This window comes from Entelurus aequoreus, linkage group LG05 (genome assembly GCF_033978785.1).
Source record: "Entelurus aequoreus isolate RoL-2023_Sb linkage group LG05, RoL_Eaeq_v1.1, whole genome shotgun sequence".
Taxonomy (NCBI): Eukaryota; Metazoa; Chordata; class Actinopteri; order Syngnathiformes; family Syngnathidae; genus Entelurus; species Entelurus aequoreus.
In genome coordinates, this window is record NC_084735.1 from 66,904,996 (window position 1) to 66,923,145 (window position 18,150).

Here is an 18,150-nt window from a genome sequence, read left to right on the forward strand (position 1 = left end):
CGGGGGTGCGTGGGAGGCCTTCTAGGGGGATGAAAGTGCTCCGTGGGCATGCTTCGTTGTTGTGCGATCCAACATGGCTGTGCCTCGATGTGTGCTATTTACGCTGTGGCGACGCACAAAGGAGGCGATTGTGCATTATTTAGGCATTAGCCTGCATGTCGGAAGTGGGAGAATCTCGGCCTGCACCACACGGGTGACGTGGGATGAAAGGGGGATAAAGGGGGAGGAGGAAGAGTCAGGGAGGGGGTGGTTCAGTTTTCAATGGCCATTTCCAGCCCCGTAATGGATTATGTAGTGTAAGTGCATCAAATTCCTCTTCATGCATTTATTAGCCGGCCAAGTGGCGCTGCTGCACATGAGAGGATGCTGGTCTGCATACTGGGAATCGAACACCGACACACTGCACTGTGTCTGGTGGCCCACATCTGCCCCAGGGTGTCACACTGGCCTAATTTTAAACACTCACTGAGAGGAACGAGGTAATCACACTATTGTCTTTTAGGGGTCAGCACTCATTAAAGGCAGTGGCTGCTCTCAGTTACATTGTATAGGCAAGTCAATCAATTGGGTTGTGAGTAAAAAGTGAAGCAGCATTGCATGGACATAGATGACCATCATGCATCCAACTGGGCATCTTTTGTGTTACAATGAGTGTATATGTAAGGATGGATACCAAAGTTGCTACTTTTATATACAGTACAGGCCTAAAATTTGGACACACCTTCTCATTCAATGGTTTTCTTCATTTTCATGACTATTTACGTCAGGGGTGTCAAACTCATTTTAGCTTGGAGTAAAATCTGTGCACACGCGGGCCGGACTATTAAAATCATAGCATTAAAACAAAAAAATAAAGACAACTTCAGATTGTTTTCTTTGTCTTACTTTGGCCAAAAATTGTTACGGTACAGGGGGAAGAAGGGGACGGCACAGAATGCAGGGCGTCGTTTAGCTCTATTTATTATAATAAACAATATGTAATGAGGCGTGTAACTAAGCCAAAATGTATATGTGTGCGACTATGTGTAGTGATTATATGTTGAGTGCTACCGGGAGTTGTTGAAGGTGCGTGTTGAGTGAGAGGCGGAAGTTCAAGATAGGACAAGATAGGCTCCGAAGGTGCAAGGGCTGGAGCGAGGCGTCGTGGTCAGAGGGCAGGCGTGAGGTCGAGATCCAGAGAGGCAGCAGAGAGTCCAGAGGGGATCCGGGAAGACGAGACACACTGCTCGACAACGGGGAAGGAAAACGGGATGCTGGATGACGACACAATGAGCACGACGGGGAAGAACACAAAGAGTGAGAGAGTGAGCATAGAGCTAGACACGAGTAGGCTTACTGTACGGAACAGATAACTACGTTCTAGCCCGGAACGCAGCAACAGATTGCTGATTGATAGCAGCCGCCTGCTGCAGCCGGAGTGGCGCGCGCAGGTCCGTGCAGCGCACAGATGAATGCGCACTGTAGTGCGCCTGGGCCGTGACAAAAATAGAACAAACACATTCTGAAAATATTACAATAAAAATATAGAAAAAAATACAGGCAAAGTTTAGATCCATGAAGGAAAGAAGAAAGTGGATGAATGTTTATAACTGAATACATTTCCATATGCATAAAAATGTGTTTTCTTTCGTATAATTTTTTTTTAATGAATTAAGTAACGTTTATGACAACCTTTTTCCAAATGACAATATAGAATGTGAGATATAACAGAATAATGCATACATTTATCCTTTGTTTTCAAAATGCTTACAAAAAAGTGGGACCCCAAACATTTACTGTGGGACCCCATTTTTATGACTTGATGGGGTCCCTGGTACCCCATTTTGAAAATTCCTAGCGCCAACACTGATGGAGTATTGGTGCGTGCAAAACAGCAGCAGGCGGCTGTGGCCTGCGGGCCGGTTACAATACTACCGTATTGTTCGGACTATAAGTCGCAGTTTTTTTCATAGTTTGGCCCGGTGTGCGACTTATACTCAGGAGTGACTTATGTGTGAAATTATTAACACATTAATGTAAAATATCAAATAATATTATTTAGCTCATTCACGTAAGAGACTAGACGTATAAGATTTCATCGGATTTAGCGATTAGGAGTGACAGATTGTTTGGTAAACGTATAGCATGTTCTATATGTTATAGTTATTTGAATGACTCTTACCATAATATGTTACGTTAACATACCAGGCATGTTCTCAGTTGGTTATTTATGCGTCATATAACGTACACTTATTCAGCCTGTTGTTCACTATTCTTTTATTTATTTTAAATTGTCTTTCAAATGTCTATTCTTGGTGTTGGGTTTTATCAAATTAATTTCCTCCAAAAATGCGACTTATACTGCAGTGCGACTTAAATATGTTTTTTTCCTTCTTTATTATGCATTTTTGGCCGGTGCGACTTATATATCGGAGCGACTTATAGTCCGGAAAATACGGTAATCAAATATCATCCTGAGGGCCATAGATAATTCATTCGCGGGCCCTAACTTTGACACCCATGATTTACGTTGTAGATTGTCACTGAAGGCATCAAAACTATGATGTGGAGTTATGATGTGGAGTTATGTACTTAACAAAAAAAGGTGAAATAACCGAGCGCATATTTTGTATTCTAGTTTCTTCAAAATAGCCACCCTGTGCTCTGATTACTGTTTTGCACACTCTTGGCATTCTCTGGATGAGCTTCAATTAAGGCTGAAACGACGCGTCGACGTAGTCGACGTCATCGACGTCATCGGTTACGTAAATACGTCAACGCCATTTTTGTGCGTCGACGCGTTGCATATTTACGTCACACTACCGTCATGGCGGACCGCAAAGCAGGTGGTGCGAGCGAGGGGGGAAAAAATCACGCCAAAAGTCGTCAAAAGTGTGGGAGTATTTCAATACACGGCCTAATAATGTTGTTGTATGCACGCTGTGTCGAGCGGAAATGGCCTATCATAGCAGCACAACGGCTATGAACGAACATTTGAAAAGAAAACCATCAACTAGTCAATCGTCCGCGTGAGCATACGTTGTCATCATTACACAAAACAATGAATGTGTCATTTGTATCTGCTAGGGGTGTAACGGTACGTGTTTTGTATTGAGCCGTTTCGGTACGGGGCTTTCGGTTCGGTACGGGGGTGTACCGAACGAGTTTCTAAGCTAAAGCTAAAGTCTTAACAAGCTGCTTTGCTCCTTCTGCTTCTGTCTCAGCACACAGCATTGTCCCACCCACACAACCATCTGATTGGTACACACAAAGCGTTATCAGCCAATCAGCAGTGCGTATTCAAAATGTTACCAACCAATCAGCAGTGCGTATTCAGAGTGCATGTAGTCAGCGCTTCAGCGTCGAGCAGATAGGTGTTTAGCAGGTGAGCATCAGGCAGCGGACTCTCCCCAAATGATAATAAACACCTCCCAGTCAACTACTAGTAACATCACTATGAGCCCGTTGACCTTCTAGAAACTTAAACTGCAGCTCAGCTCACTCGCAGTCCTGGCTTGAGGTGAAGGCTAATTACCTCTCAGTTCCAGCCACATCGACCCCTTCTGAGCGCCTATTTTCAGCTGCTGGGAATATTGTAAACAAAAAAAGAACCAGAGCATGTACACATGCTAACCTTTCTTCATTACAACTGTTAGTCACTCACTGGAATGAGTAGAATTGGTTATTGTGTACTGTGTTGGACTGGATGTTTATTTTGCACATTTTAAAAGCAATACTTAATGTTTACAGTGCTCCAGAATATTTAGATTGGCACTTTTTTGTATTGGATATTTATCTTTATTTTTGCACATTTTAGCAAATAAGCAATACTTTCACTTTTGTTGAAATGTTTACACTGTTGTTACAGAATATTTCGTTTTGCACTTTTTTGTATTGGATGTTTATCTTTATTTTTGCACATTTTAAAGCAAAATAAGCAATACTTTTACTTTTGAAATGCTTATACTATTGCAGAATATAAAGATTTGCACTGGATGTTTACTTTTATATTTGCACATTAAAAAGCAAATAAGCTACTTTTAATTTTGTTAAATGTTAAAAGTTTTAAATGTTTACATTGTTACAGAATATTTTGTCATGTTGTTGTCAATGTTGACTGAGTGGCCATACTTCTTTTTTTTTGTAAATAAAAGCCATGCCTTTTGAAAAAACGGGCCTACATTTATTTTTTCATCTTCATTTTAAATAAAAAAATAATCGGTAAAAGGAAAAATAATCTATAGATTAATCGAAACAAATAATCTATAGATTAACCGATTAATCGAAAAAAATAATCTATAGATTAATCGATAGAAAAATAATCGTTAGCTGCAGCCTTAGCTTCAATAGGTAGTCACCTAAAAAGGGTTTTTATCTCACAGATGTCATAGTTTTGATGCCTTCAGTGACAATTTACAAAGTAAATAGTCACGAAAATAAAGACAATGCATTGAAATAAGAAGGTGTGTCCAAACTTTTGGCCTGTACTGTAGGTACCGACCAAAGTCTGTCACGTAAAATCAAACGGTGCCATATTTCCAAACCTTTGTCGCACGTGACGTCTCGTGCAGATACAAATCCTAAAAGCTAACTACGTGTCTCCATACACAGTGTGGCGCTGGTCCCCTAAACTGATAATAATCACCTCCATTGCAGCAAATAAACTGCATTCCTTAATATCTTAAGTATCGCTATCAATACTATTATTACTGGGGGACGAGGCTAAACATTTTACACAGTGAGAGCAGGCCATGAACAGGTATACTAATAGCTAAGCTAACCGCTAGGCTAGCTTCACCAAGAAATACGTTCTTAGTAAAGTTAGATGGAACCACGTTACATAAGAAAGTAAGCAGATTTCAACAGGAAATTGACAAGTACATAAATAAGATTTAGAGAAAGCATAATATATCAACAACTGTTGGTGTTGTCATGGTCAGTACACGACACCTAAGAGGAGGGGGGATCGATTCATAAATTGGTGGTGCTGATACCAAGGGTAGTATCAGTATATGATACTAGAGTGATTAGATCAATATTTTTCTTTTCTCAAAATCATTTTTTTGTTGTGTTTTTTCATGTTTACAAACTCAGGGAACAATTATTTGGACACAGAAGGACTTTGAGGACACAAACCAAAGGGTTTAAAAGTGTAGTCGATAGTTTTTGTGACTTTGTTTCGATCAAACAATTTTATGTAATAAAAGAGAATAAGGAACTATTTTAAATATGGTTTTGATATTGTTAAACTGTCAACAGAATCCACCATAAACACATTGAAAAAAATTACAGTTAATACTTGTGATTGGTATCGGCCAATCCCACTCATAAATGAACGGTATCAGAATCGACAACATACAGGTATTAACCTGATTGCAACATCCATAAAGTAAACATTATTGGATACTTTTGTATTTATGTTACGGCTGGCTTTGGGCCGCAACCGCCAAGGGGGAGAAGAGACTAAAGTTAAATGTGCACAAACAAATATTTAATACAACAAAAAGGAATGTGACGGTTAACAGAAGCCAAAATTAACATAAATGTATAAAGCAAACAAATGTAAAAAAAAAAATCCTTCTGAGAAACATCTTGTTTTTCATGAGTTGTGTAATACTATTGTATGTTTGGCTGAGGGTCCTGCTTTAGAAATAATTTGTACCCCTTTCAGAGATCCCTTAAAGGCCTACTGAAACCCACTACTACCGACCACGCAGTCTGATAGTTTATATATCAATGATGAAATCTTAACATTGCAACACATGCCAGTACGGCCGGGTTAACTTATAAAGTGCAATTTGAAATTTCCCGCTAAACTTCCGGTTGAAAAGGCTTTGGATGATGACGTATGCGCGTGACGTAGCCAGTGAAACAGAAGTATCGGTACCCCATTGAAAACAATACAAAATAGCTCTGTTTTCATCTCATAATTCCACAGTATTCTGGACATCTGCGTTGGTGAATCTTTTGCAATTTGTTTAATGAACAATGGAGACTGCAAAGAAGAAAGTTGTAGGTGGGATCGGTGTATTAGTGGCTGGCAGTAGCAACACAACAAGGAGTACTTACTTGGATAGCAGACGCGCTAGCCGACGCTAGCCGCCAACCGCATCTGTGATCGGGTGTCCTTTGTCGCGCCGTCGATCGCTGGAACGCAGGTGAGCACGGGTGTTGATGAGCAGATGAGGGCTAGCTGGCGTAGGTGTAGCGCTAATGTTTTTATCATAGCTCTGTGAGGTCCGGTTGCTAAGTTAGCTTCAGCGTCGTTAGCAACAGCATTGTTAAGCTTTGCCAGGCTGAGAATTATTAACCGTGTAGTTACATGTACATGGTTTAATAGTATTGTTGATCTTCTGTGTATCCTTCCAGTCAGGGATTTATTTATTTTGTTTCTATCTGCATTTGAGCCAGATGCTATCACGTTAGCTCAGTAGCTAAAGAGCTTCGCCGATGCATTGTCGTGGAGATAAAAGTCACTGTGAATGTCCATTTCGCGTTCTCGACTCTCATTTTCAAGAGGATATAGTATCCGAGGTGGTTTAAAATACAAATCCGTGATCCACAATAGAAAAAAAAGAGTGTCGAATCCAATGAGCCAGCTTGTACCTAAGTTACGGTCAGAGCGAACAAAGATATGTCTTGCACTGCATTCTAGTCCGTCACTCTAACGTTCCTCATCCACGAATCTTTCATCCTCGCTCAAATTAATGGGGTAATCGTCGCTTTCTCAGTCCGAATCGCTCTAGCTGCGTTGAAAACAATAGGAAAATACGAGGAGGCGAACAACTGACTACGTCATGCTACTTCCGGTAGGGGCAAGGCTTTTTTTTATCAGAGACCAAAAGTTGCAAACTTTATCGTCGTTGTTCTATACTAAATCCTTTCAGCAAAAATATGTCAATATCGCGAAATGATCAAGTATGACACATAGAATGGATCTGCTATCCCCGTTTAAATAAAAAAATTCATTTCAGTAGGCCTTTAAAACATTCTCCTGTTGAACAATGAGATGTAAGCATGAGATGAAGTACTTTCTTGTAACTTTCTGTCTGTAAAATACATCTTTTTATGAGCATTTCATGATACATATCTATACATTAACATTTTTAATAAATGACAGTAGAAGAAGCACACATTTGATTGAGGAGTCGTAGTGTAACAACCTGGAATTTGCACTTTGTGTGGTGTTGAAGTTGTCCGACGTTCTGTGTTGCTGTGAACGCATCACTGACTAAGTGCTATGAGAACCAATATTCATTTGTAGTAAAAGTTATTTAATAGTGTAAATAAATGATAAATGGGTTATACTTGTATAGCGCTTTTCTACCTTCAAGGTACTCAAAGCGCTTTGACAGTATTTCCACATTCACCCATTCACACACACATTCACACACTGATGGCGGGAGCTGCCATGCAAGGCGCTAACCAGCAGCCATCAGGAGCAAGGGTGAAGTGTCTTGCCCAAGGACACAACGGACGTGACGAGGATGGTAGAAGGTGGGGATTGAACCCCAGTAACCAGCAACCCTCCGATTGCTGGCACGGCCATTCTACCAACTTCGCCACGCCGTCCCTGTAACCCTATTATCTGGTCTTTCACCAACTTCGGAGGCGGTGGGTTGAAGGCAGGTTACAGTTGAGTTGTTTAGATGATAGTTTTGTTGTCTTCCTTGCTAGAAGTACCACAACGGAAGGTCACCTTTAACTCCACTTTATTTCACACACACAGCACAGCAACACTCCACACGTCTCGTGCTGTGTTTTCTTCTTTTTTTTCTCTCTATCTCCTCCCTCGTCCATTCCCTATTCGGGCACACAGAAACAACCGGTAGGAACCAAAGATGCAGGAGGGGATAAATAAAATAAATGACAAAATACAACAATTGTGTTACTTGAAAATAATAGTAATTCCTGCCTAACATAAATTACTTTCCATACATAAATAGAATAACATACTAAATCAAATGTTACAGTCATCCTATGCTAACAAATGACATGTCCCCATTTCAAAACATACCGAAGGAAAAATGGACACAAAAGTACAGAATGCAATTATGGCATACCGACATCCTATATACAATACACAAACATGCATAATAACACTGTCTGCAGTTCAGCTAAACATACACATAGTAATGCAAAACACAGTATGATATAACACAAGCACATACTGTACCTGTTGCCCTGAGATGTAATAGCTAACTCAGTAGTATCAGCCGCAACTTTTTGAAAGCCCTGTCTGCTTGGATTGATTGCAGTGGGTTGCGTTCATGTGGAGTGGGTCAACCTCGGGTTTGCCATGGTAAGCATTCAGTACAGAAGGTATGTACATTACATGACATGTTGTAACGACCGGGTCGCATCGTGGTGCGAGGTGTTCTCCCAAGGATGCAGACGGACTCGGACACAGCTTGCAGGTAGGAAAATGATTTATTTTGGAACTAAATCAGGCAGGAGAAAAAAACAAAAACGACTAGCGTGGGAGCTAGCAAGCAAAATAGCATAGCCTGAAAGCTAGCAGAAAACAAGGTGGTCGTTAGCTGTTGCGTGAAAGCAAATTAGGAAGCCAGGCAGAGTGCTGCCCGGGCGAAGACTAAATAGCCCTCTGATTAGTGCCCGGACAACAGGTGAGCGTCTCGAACACTAACCAGAGGCAGCTGAGCTTAATCTGCCGTCATGGCAACAGAAACAAAACAAGGTGCTGAAAACACATGTGACTTGAAAACGTAAAACTATGATCCGGGCAGCGGATCATAACAGTACCCCCCCCTAAAAGGACAGATTCCAGATGTCCCTTGAAAACAAAAAAAACAACTGGAACCCGAAAAAAAAACAAGCAAAAAGTTCACGAGTCAAGGGCGGGCGGGGGGGTGACTTGGTGGTGGGTCGCCAGGCCACGTGTCCCCGAATCCACCGGGGAAGGGTCAGGTGGCGGCGGCGAATGGAACGCCGCCGCCGCTGGCGAGGCGGGCGAGGCGGGCGACCACGGTAAGGCCACATTCGTGGCCGCCGAGAAGGTGGGCGTGAGTGGCGCCAGAATTTCAGCAGCCTCTGAGTCCTCTGAGAGAGCTGCTTGCGCAGCCGGACCACTCGAGGTCGCTGAGACGTCGCCGTGGAAGCAGTAGGTGTCGACGTCGCCGTGGCAGCCGGAGGAGTCGCCGTCGTGGCAGCCGGAGTCGCCGCTGTCGTGGCAGCAGGAGTCGCTGCTGTCGTGGCAGCAGGAGTCGCTGCTGTCGTGGCAGCAGGAGTCGCTGTCGTGGCAGCAGGAGTCACTGTCGTGGCAGCCGGAGTCGCTGTCGTGGCAGCCGGAGTCACTGTCGTGGCAGCCGGAGTCGCTGTCGTGGCAGCAGGAGTCGCTGTCGTGGCAGCAGGAGTCGCTGTCGTGGCAGCAGGAGTCGCTGTCGTGGCAGCAGGAGTCGCTGTCGTGGCAGCAGGAGTCGCTGTCGTGGCAGCCGGAGTCGCTGTCGTGGCAGCCGGTGCTGGTGCGAGAACCAGTCGTGGTACAGGTGCTGGTGCGAGAACCAGTCGTGGTGCAGGTGCTGGTGCGAGAACCAGTCGTGGTGCAGGTACTGGTGCGAGAACCAGTCGTGGTGCAGGTACTGGTGCGAGAACCAGTCGTGGTGCAGGTACTGGTGCGAGAACCAGTCGTGGTGCAGGTACTGGTGCGAGAACCAGTCGTGGTGCAGGTACTGGTGCGAGAACCAGTCGTGGTGCAGGTACTGGTGCGAGAACCAGTCGTGGTGCAGGTACTGGTGCGAGAACCAGTCGTGGTGCAGGTACTGGTGCGAGAACCAGTCGAGGTGCAGGTACTGGTGCGAGAACCAGTCGAGGTGCAGGTACTGGTGCGAGAACCAGTCGTGGTGCAGGTACTGGTGCGAGAACCAGTCGAGCAGGAGGTTGTGGCTTAGCCCGCCGAAGGGCAGGTGGCGGTGGCCGAGCAGGAGGTTGTGGCTTAGCACGCAGACGGACTGGTGGCGGTGGCCGAGCAGGAGGTTGCGGCTTAGCCCGCCGAAGGACAGGTGGCGGTGGCCGAGCAGGAGGTTGCGGCTTAGCACGCCGTTGTGCCACCCCACTCGCACAGCTCCCAGTACTAGCCCCCCCCTCAAAAAGCGGATCCCAGACGCGCTCCTTGCGGATTGGAACCGTCTTCAAGGGTGGGTGGAGGGAGGACAGGGGGAGGGCAGAATCCTCTCCTCTAAATTGTCCAAAATGTCTCTTGTCACCCCCCACTTGAGACTGGGACTGACTAGATTTAGTCCTTAAAAAAATGTCCTGATAAAGCTTAATCTTAGAATTAAAGTCACTTGAAAATGGCTGGCAGGAAGAATTGACATAATGTCTAAAAAAGTCTTTGTCTATGACGTCATCCAAAATGGACGGGACAACGTCATCAAGCGGCGTGTCATCAGGGGGTGCCGACGGAATGACGTCATAGCTGCAGTCCCAGTGATTGACAGGCCAGTCATAACAGTCTTCGGTAAGGTAGTTGATGAGATTAACAGACCTTTGAAGAGGGGAATCTTGGGCTGAATGTAGCTTGGTGTGTACCGGTGGAGGAGTTTGAGGGAGTGGCGCGTCTTGGCGGCGAAGTGAAGACCTCTTGGGTGGCTTCCGTCTTCGCTGACGCGTCCGGTGGTGCGGAGGTGTGGCGATGTCCTCGGGCCAAACGGAGTGGATTGGGACCAACTTTCCGTTAGGACCCCAGATCAGGTCCTGGCGCTCCGAGGGGGAATAGCGGAGAGTCTCCGCCTCCATTGCTCGCAACACCATCCACGCACCTTCGTCCATCTCCTCCGACGTGCTCGTTGCGGGAGAACTTCTTGCTGGCTTCCTACTGTAACGACCGGGTCGCATCGTGGTGCGAGGTGTTCTCCCAAGGATGCAGACGGGCTCGGACACAGCTTGCAGGTAGGAAAATGATTTATTTTGGAACTAAATCAGGCAGGAGAAAAAAACAAAAACGACTAGCGTGGGAGCTAGCAAGCAAAATAGCATAGCCTGAAAGCTAGCAGAAAACAAGGTGGTCGTTAGCTGTTGCGTGAAAGCAAATTAGGAAGCCAGGCAGAGTGCTGCCCGGGCGAAGACTAAATAGCCCTCTGATTAGTGCCCGGACAACAGGTGAGCGTCTCGAACACTAACCAGAGGCAGCTGAGCACATAATCTGCCGTCATGGCAACAGAAACAAAACAAGGTGCTGAAAACACATGTGACTTGAAAACGTAAAACTATGATCCGGGCAGCGGATCATAACACATGTATGGCCAATAACAGATGTGCCTGGCTCTTTGAAGCCAGGCACACTAAATTGATTCCCGTGTAAAGCTGTCAAAGCAGTGGGAAGTAAAGCGGTAGGCAAAACAACTTGAAAGTCTGTAGGCGAGTGAGGACTCCGTTTTGACTTTCTACAGAGAATCCCATGTCTGATGGTTAAGTTGGGATACTCATGCCACAGTTTTCGTAGTGAGGAGGAACAATGTCGTAGTTTATCAATAGAGGGTCTACTTGCACTGTTATTTAACCATGAAATGACTGTGTCGAGGCACTTGTCATCGCATTGCTGTCTTTGTAAAAGGTCAATGTCAGTAGACAGAGTGTTGCCAATGTCAGGATTAATAAGACTGTTGTTTTTGTCTGTGTCAGTGACGGTTACAGTAACGCATTGCTTTGTCCTGATTGTTGTGTACGCTAAGACGCCTAGACTGGGCGTCAGCATTGGCATGCTGTTTACCTTGTCTGTGAGTTATGGTGTAACTATAGACATGTCGTTCTAGAACCCATCTACTTCGTCTTCCGGTAGTGTCGTTATCCACTGGGGATTTCTTTATGATCAGGAGGGGCTTATGGTCCGTGATCACCACAAAGGAACTGCCGGAAAGGAAGGTGTTTAAACTGTCTCACACACCAAACAACTGCAAAAAGTTCACTATCAAAAGTAGACCATTTTCTTTCAGACGAGCTCAGCGTGTGGCTTGCATAGGCGATAACATATTCCCTACTGTCTTTACGCTGTGCTAACACTGCACCAATGCTCTGTAGTGACACATCAGTGTATAGCAAGAAAGTTTGGATGCGCTACAACTGGTGGGTTAGTGAGAGCATGTTTGAGTGACTGGAATGCGTCTTCACATTAAATTGAAAATAGCACCCTTATGAGTCAATAAGTGCAGTGGGGCAGCAATGACAGATAAGTTCCTGACAAACCTACCGGTGGTAAGAGCACATCTAATGAATGCTCTACTTCCATGGCGGTCCTGGGTGTTGGCCACTTTCGTACCTTTTCCAAATTCATGGCGTCAGGCTGAAGTCAGCGCCTCGAGACAACATGGCCAAGGCAAGTTACTTCAGTTTGGGCCAGATGACACTTCTTGGCTGTTAGTTTGAGACCAGCTGTGCGAAACTGGTTAAAAACCTCAAAGCTTTGCAAGTGGTCACTGAAAGGACTAGCTCCATTAGTATTTGAAATGTAAAAGCGTTGGTCAGTCCCATGGGCATAACTTTGAACTGGTTAAGTCCGCTGCCACTGTTAAAGGCTGTCTTCTCTTTGTCATGTGACATGTAACAGTAATGTTGTTGCAACACAAAGGGTTAGTCTCAGTAGCACTGAGAAGTGGGACGCTAGCTTGGTTACCTACTTTAAGGAGACCCTCTTTCAAGTCCAAAACAGCAAAGTGTGTATTACTGGCTGTGTGACATTTCTGACTACTTGGACAGTGTGTGTGAACATCTCACTGCCAAGTCTGATATTCATAGCGAGGGTACGTAAATTGTCCAGGTAGACACCTGTGACAGCTCTAGGAACAACTTGGGGTCGCTGTAAGTTTTTGGTCCTCAAAAAGGAAATGGATATTGTAAACACTTCACTAATGAGTGAGATGTCTGAATCAGAATCTACAAACACTTCAATGGCGACATTTTCAATAATGGCAAGCACCTTAAAGTGTGAATTTCTTACATGTGAATTGTACTGGTTTGGGGTGGGCCTCATTAAAAGAAGCAGGAGCTTGGCCCTCAGTGCTTGCTACCATTAGTTTCCCTGTTGACTGCAGCCGTCATTAAACATCACATGCTGTTTTCTGTCATACTGTCTTAGTCTATCTGAGTGTGTAGTGGGTGACCTGTGTCTACTTGAGTTATAGGGAGAGTCACGGTCATAGTCATGGCAGGGTGAAGATCTGACACCATGGTGATGAGACGGCTGCCATCTGCCTGGACTGTATGGTCTAGAACAGGGGTCGGCAACCCGCGGCTCCGGAGCCGCATGCGGCTCTTTGATCACTCTGATGCGGCTCAGCTTCATACTTGCCGACCCCCCCGATTTTTCCGGGAGGTTTCCGGATTTCAGTGCCTCTCCCGGAAACCTCCCGGGGCAAACATTCTCCGATTTTCACCCGGACATCAATATTGAGGGCGTGCCGTGATGGCACTGCCTTTAACGTCCTCTCCAAAATGTCGTGGCGTCCGCTTTTACACCATGCTATCTGCGTGCCGGCCCGGTCACATGTAGTATGCGGGCTCTGCTTACACACGTAAGAGACTGCAAGGCATACTTGGTCAACAGCCATACAGGTTACACTGAGGGCTGTGCTATAAACAACTTTAACACTCTTACTAATATGCGCCACACTGTGAACCCACACCAAACAAGAATGACAAACACATTTCGGGAGAACATCCGCACTGTAACACAACATAAACACAACAGAACAAATACCCAGAATCCCATGCATCCCTAACTCTTCCGGGCTACATTATACACCCCCGCTACCATCAAACCCTGCCCCCCCCCCCACCCCCAACCCTGCCCAAGTATGCCTTGCAGTCACTTATGTGTGTCTGCAGAAGCCGCATACATCGTGTGACTGGGCTGGCAAGCTGTTTGTACAGGTTGTAGAGGGCACAGGCAGTGCCCTTATTATTGTTGTTTGGGTGAAAATCAGCAGACATTCGAGAGAATAATTGCTCTGAAATTCGAAAGTGTCCCGGAAAAATTGGGAGGGTTGGCAAGTGTGATGCTGTCAAGCGGCATTCATATTAAACTTGCGGGCCGCACTAACATTACATTTTCATATTTAAGTGCGGGCCGCGTGTCTGAGACTCCTGGTTTATACATAGCACAAAGCAAAAAAAAACTTTGTATGCAGTGTTATTTTATTTTAAATTTCAAAAGAGTTTTGTGGCTCCCATTGTTCTCTTTATTTTGTGAAACGGGTCAAAATGGCTCTTTGAGTGGTAAAGGTTGCCGACCCCTGGTCTAGAACTTCTCTCGTAGCTGGAGATGTTCTAATGACGACAAGGTGGCGATGATGGAGGTGTAGGTGAGTGTTGGTGGTCCGGTGAACGTCTGGCGCAGCTGTTGTCCCTCAGCGATCTGCTGGGTGGATGATAGGTGGGTGTAGAAGAGCGAACATCTCAGACAGGAGACACTTATGGAGGCCGGCGGTATCTGTCTCTGCCTCTGTCACCTCTGGAGAAGTCAGAATGTTCATATTCACGTCATAAAAAATCAAGCGAGCTGCATGGCGTGGATCAGCATAACCCTTATCATGTTCTTGATAGACAACGTGCAGTTTAAGAATTTGCACATCTTTTGTGAGTTGTTTAATTGCATCAATAAGTTAATCAGATCTGTCTGTGTGGCTTGTTGCATTTTTGGTGGGCACCATTGCAGACAGTGGCTCATTTTGAGAAGGAGTTGCATAGAGACCAGCGCTTGGTGAGAAAGGTGTAGGCAGAAGTCTCAAAGCCTCCTGCGCGCGTTCCCACTTACATGCAACTGCTAAGGCCTCTTCCAGTGTATCCACACTAGTTTATGACATTTTGACTGAAGAATGGGGTCTAGTCCAGCTACAAACCCTATAAAGCATTCCATTGCAATAGCTGGCGTGCCATAGTTGTGGAACGCTTCCAGGACCAGCCTTGTGATTTCAGCAGCATACCCTTTGAGTGGTTCTTTGGACAGGCGTTGTCAGGCATTAACAAAAGTTTGAAAATGAAGCAAAAATTATTTCCTGCCAAATACGTCATTTAGCTTGGCTCCACATTGTTCATAATCCGTTTTGCACTTCTTTTGGTAAACACAGCCAGTATGCTAATGCATCTCCACTAAGGCGAGTGGGGAGTATTGTAGCAATATGTAGTTGTTGTCCATCTGTGCAAACTTCCACTGCCATTTCCAATCTTATTTTTCATAAAGCAAAACTTTCTTTGTTTTTACTGTCACAGTGATAACATAGCGGCAACTCCAAGCGGTAGTGAACAACAGTCTTTGAAGTGCAGAGTTGTGCCGCGGCCTCGCGAGAGCCAGATGCGGCGCCATCAACGAGGGAGTCGTTGTCCTCAACGTCTGCGTTCGACAGTTGTGGCTGCTCCTCAAACATAGTGCAAGCTGTCCAACTAAACGTCCAAAAGGCGTAGCTAGTTGACTGCTGCAGCTAATTAGCATAGCATGAAGACAGACAAAAACACAGCTGCCACCTGTCTGTACCCCTATTATTTGGTCTCTCACCAACTTCGAAGGATGTGGGTTAAAGGCGGGTTACAGTTGAGTTGTTTAGATGATAGTTTTATTAACATTAAAGTAAAGTACCACTGATAGTCACACACACACTAGGTGTGGTGAAATTAACCTCTGCATTTGACCCATCCTCTTGTTCCACCTCCTGGGAGGCGAGGGGAGCAGTGAGCAGCAGCGGTGGCCGCGCTCGGGAATCATTTTGGTGATTTAAACCCCATTCCAACCCTTAATGGGAGGTAATGGGTCCCATTTTTATAGTCTTTGGTATGACTCGATCAGGGTTTGAACTCACGACCTACCGATCTCAGGGCGGGCACTCTAACCACAAGGCCACTGAGCAGGCTATTGTCTTTCTTGCTAGAAGTACCGTAACAGCAGGACACGCTTGACTCCACTTTATTTCACACACACAGCACAGCAACACTTCACACGTCTCGCGCTCTCTTTTCTTTTTTTTTTCTCCATTTCCTCCTCCGTCCGTTCCCTATTCGGGCACACGGAAACAACTGGTAGGAGCCAAAAATGTGGGACCGTATCAATAAAATAAATTACAAAATACAACACATGTGCAGTGATGGGATGGCAAGCTACTTGGAAAATATAGTAGGCTAAGCTGCAAGTTACTCTTGAATAAATGTAGTTAAGCTACAGGGGAAGCTATCCCCAGAGAATTGTAGCAAGCTACACTACAAGCTACACGACAAAAGTAGCCTGCTACATTAAAGCTACGTTATATAAATATATAACTTTATGTAAAACTTTCCACCAAAAAAGAGAAAAAAGGCTCAGTTTAAATCGCTTATTAAAAAAAAACACTAGCTGGAAACATGCCCTTTGTCTGGCTTTTTAACATTTCTTTTAAATTGCGTGCCATGTACAAAATGAGGGAAAATACACAGGAAACAAATTAAATTAAAGACAGTGAAACAATAATGATAATGATGAATAAACACCATAATTTATACTCCAATGGAGACTTTTCAGCACAGGATAAATTACTGTTTTAACAGAAACCACAGTGGCAAAATGACAACCTGGCCAAAGGAACAAAATATTTGTCTCACAAAAGAGACATTAAAGGGGAACTTTACTTCTTTGGAATTTTGCATATCGTTCACAATCATTGTGAAAGACATGACAAATTGATTTTTTTTTTATGCATTCAAACTTGTAAATAAATGTAAATAAAAATCAGCTACAGCGGAGCCAATGGGAGGTCCTCTATTCCGCCCATAAAACCCAATAAATAACCATCCAAAAAGCACCAACAATACTGTATTTACATTTCCTTGACTTGAATTTTAACCAAGTATTAGTGATATTGTTATTATAAGCGCTAACACAGACAAACTATTGATAGTGGCAACGTGATCACCAGTTCATGCTGCTATATTTACATCATCGAGTGGTCAGCTGTTTCCTCGCTTCCCTGCTCCTTGGAAGTTTATTGTCATTCATAAATCATGCATTTCACCTGGATAAAAGAAAGCTGAGGCAAATTCCAACAAGTTGGTACAACAAAAGACACTTGGCTTCACCTCCCTTTTCCTTGCGAGGATTATGCCTCATTCTTTATCTAAACAAGAATATAACAAGATTCTATCAGTCTGCATCCTAATGACAGCAGACCTTGTACAGTAAGTGAGGTTTTATTATGTTCGTTGGCTCTCATGAAGTCTGCAGTGAGCAGTAATCAGTGATGTTGTTGGGAAAAAAAGCATACGTCATGATGCGTTTTTGAAATTAAAGCGCAGCATATGCTTAAAATGTTTTAAATATGGGATCATTACATCATATGCATGTGCCTGTTACTACATTACATATATACTTAAATCATGTATATAAAACCCTAATGGAGGTGTTTAGATGTTTTTTTAAGGGCTTTATGGGCAAAATAGAGCAGCTCCCTTAGGCTCCATTGTAAGCGGACTTATGATCGCATTTAGAATACATTTTAAAAAATACATCCAAAAAATGTGCACTTCACCTTTAACAAACTCCATCTTTACATGAACGGAAATCAAAACTGAACATATTTAAAGTAAACATATTTTCCTGACTGTGGAACAGAGTCAAACAAAATGAAATTCCTCCCCAACGTCTACATCTTAAGTTCTTATATAGGTAATAATGTTAATGCAACTGAGAGTGTACATATGGTCTATTACTATTCACTGTCATTTAGCAGGGGACACCCTACAACTCCCTCTGGGGGTCCCTACACCCCACTGTATGTATTTATTTTAGTGTGCATTTTCTTTGGCCCACCCCTGAAATGTTATTCATTCTATCTGCCTACAGTAAATAAAACAGTGTCTATCTATAGCTTGACATAAAACCAATGACTTGTGTGTTGTTTGGGAACAGTTGGTAATAGTTATGTGCAGTAAACCTATGAACTCAACTCACGATTGCTGCGTGTAGCGAAAACATACAAAACGGTTGGAAGACGGAAGAAAAGAATGTCGGAAAAGAAGCACAGAAACTGGAATTCCAGGCAAAAATTAACGTTCTGACAAATTCTTGCAAGCGGAGAAGATTTGTTGTTATGACGTCAATAAACAACAAATGTTGTACAATAATGGACCTTTTGAAGGAGTCATTTTATGATTTTTTTTCTACATTTAAAACACTTCCTTGTGGTCTACATCAGTGGT

The 18,150-nt window shown here is 44.1% G+C and overlaps 1 protein-coding gene across 2 annotated transcripts in view; it reads left to right on the plus strand.

The window, feature by feature from the left end:
- jakmip2 (janus kinase and microtubule interacting protein 2) overlaps positions 1 to 18,150 on the plus strand; it is an 83,503-nt gene that overhangs the window by 1,036 nt on the left and 64,317 nt on the right. The window lies entirely within an intron of this gene.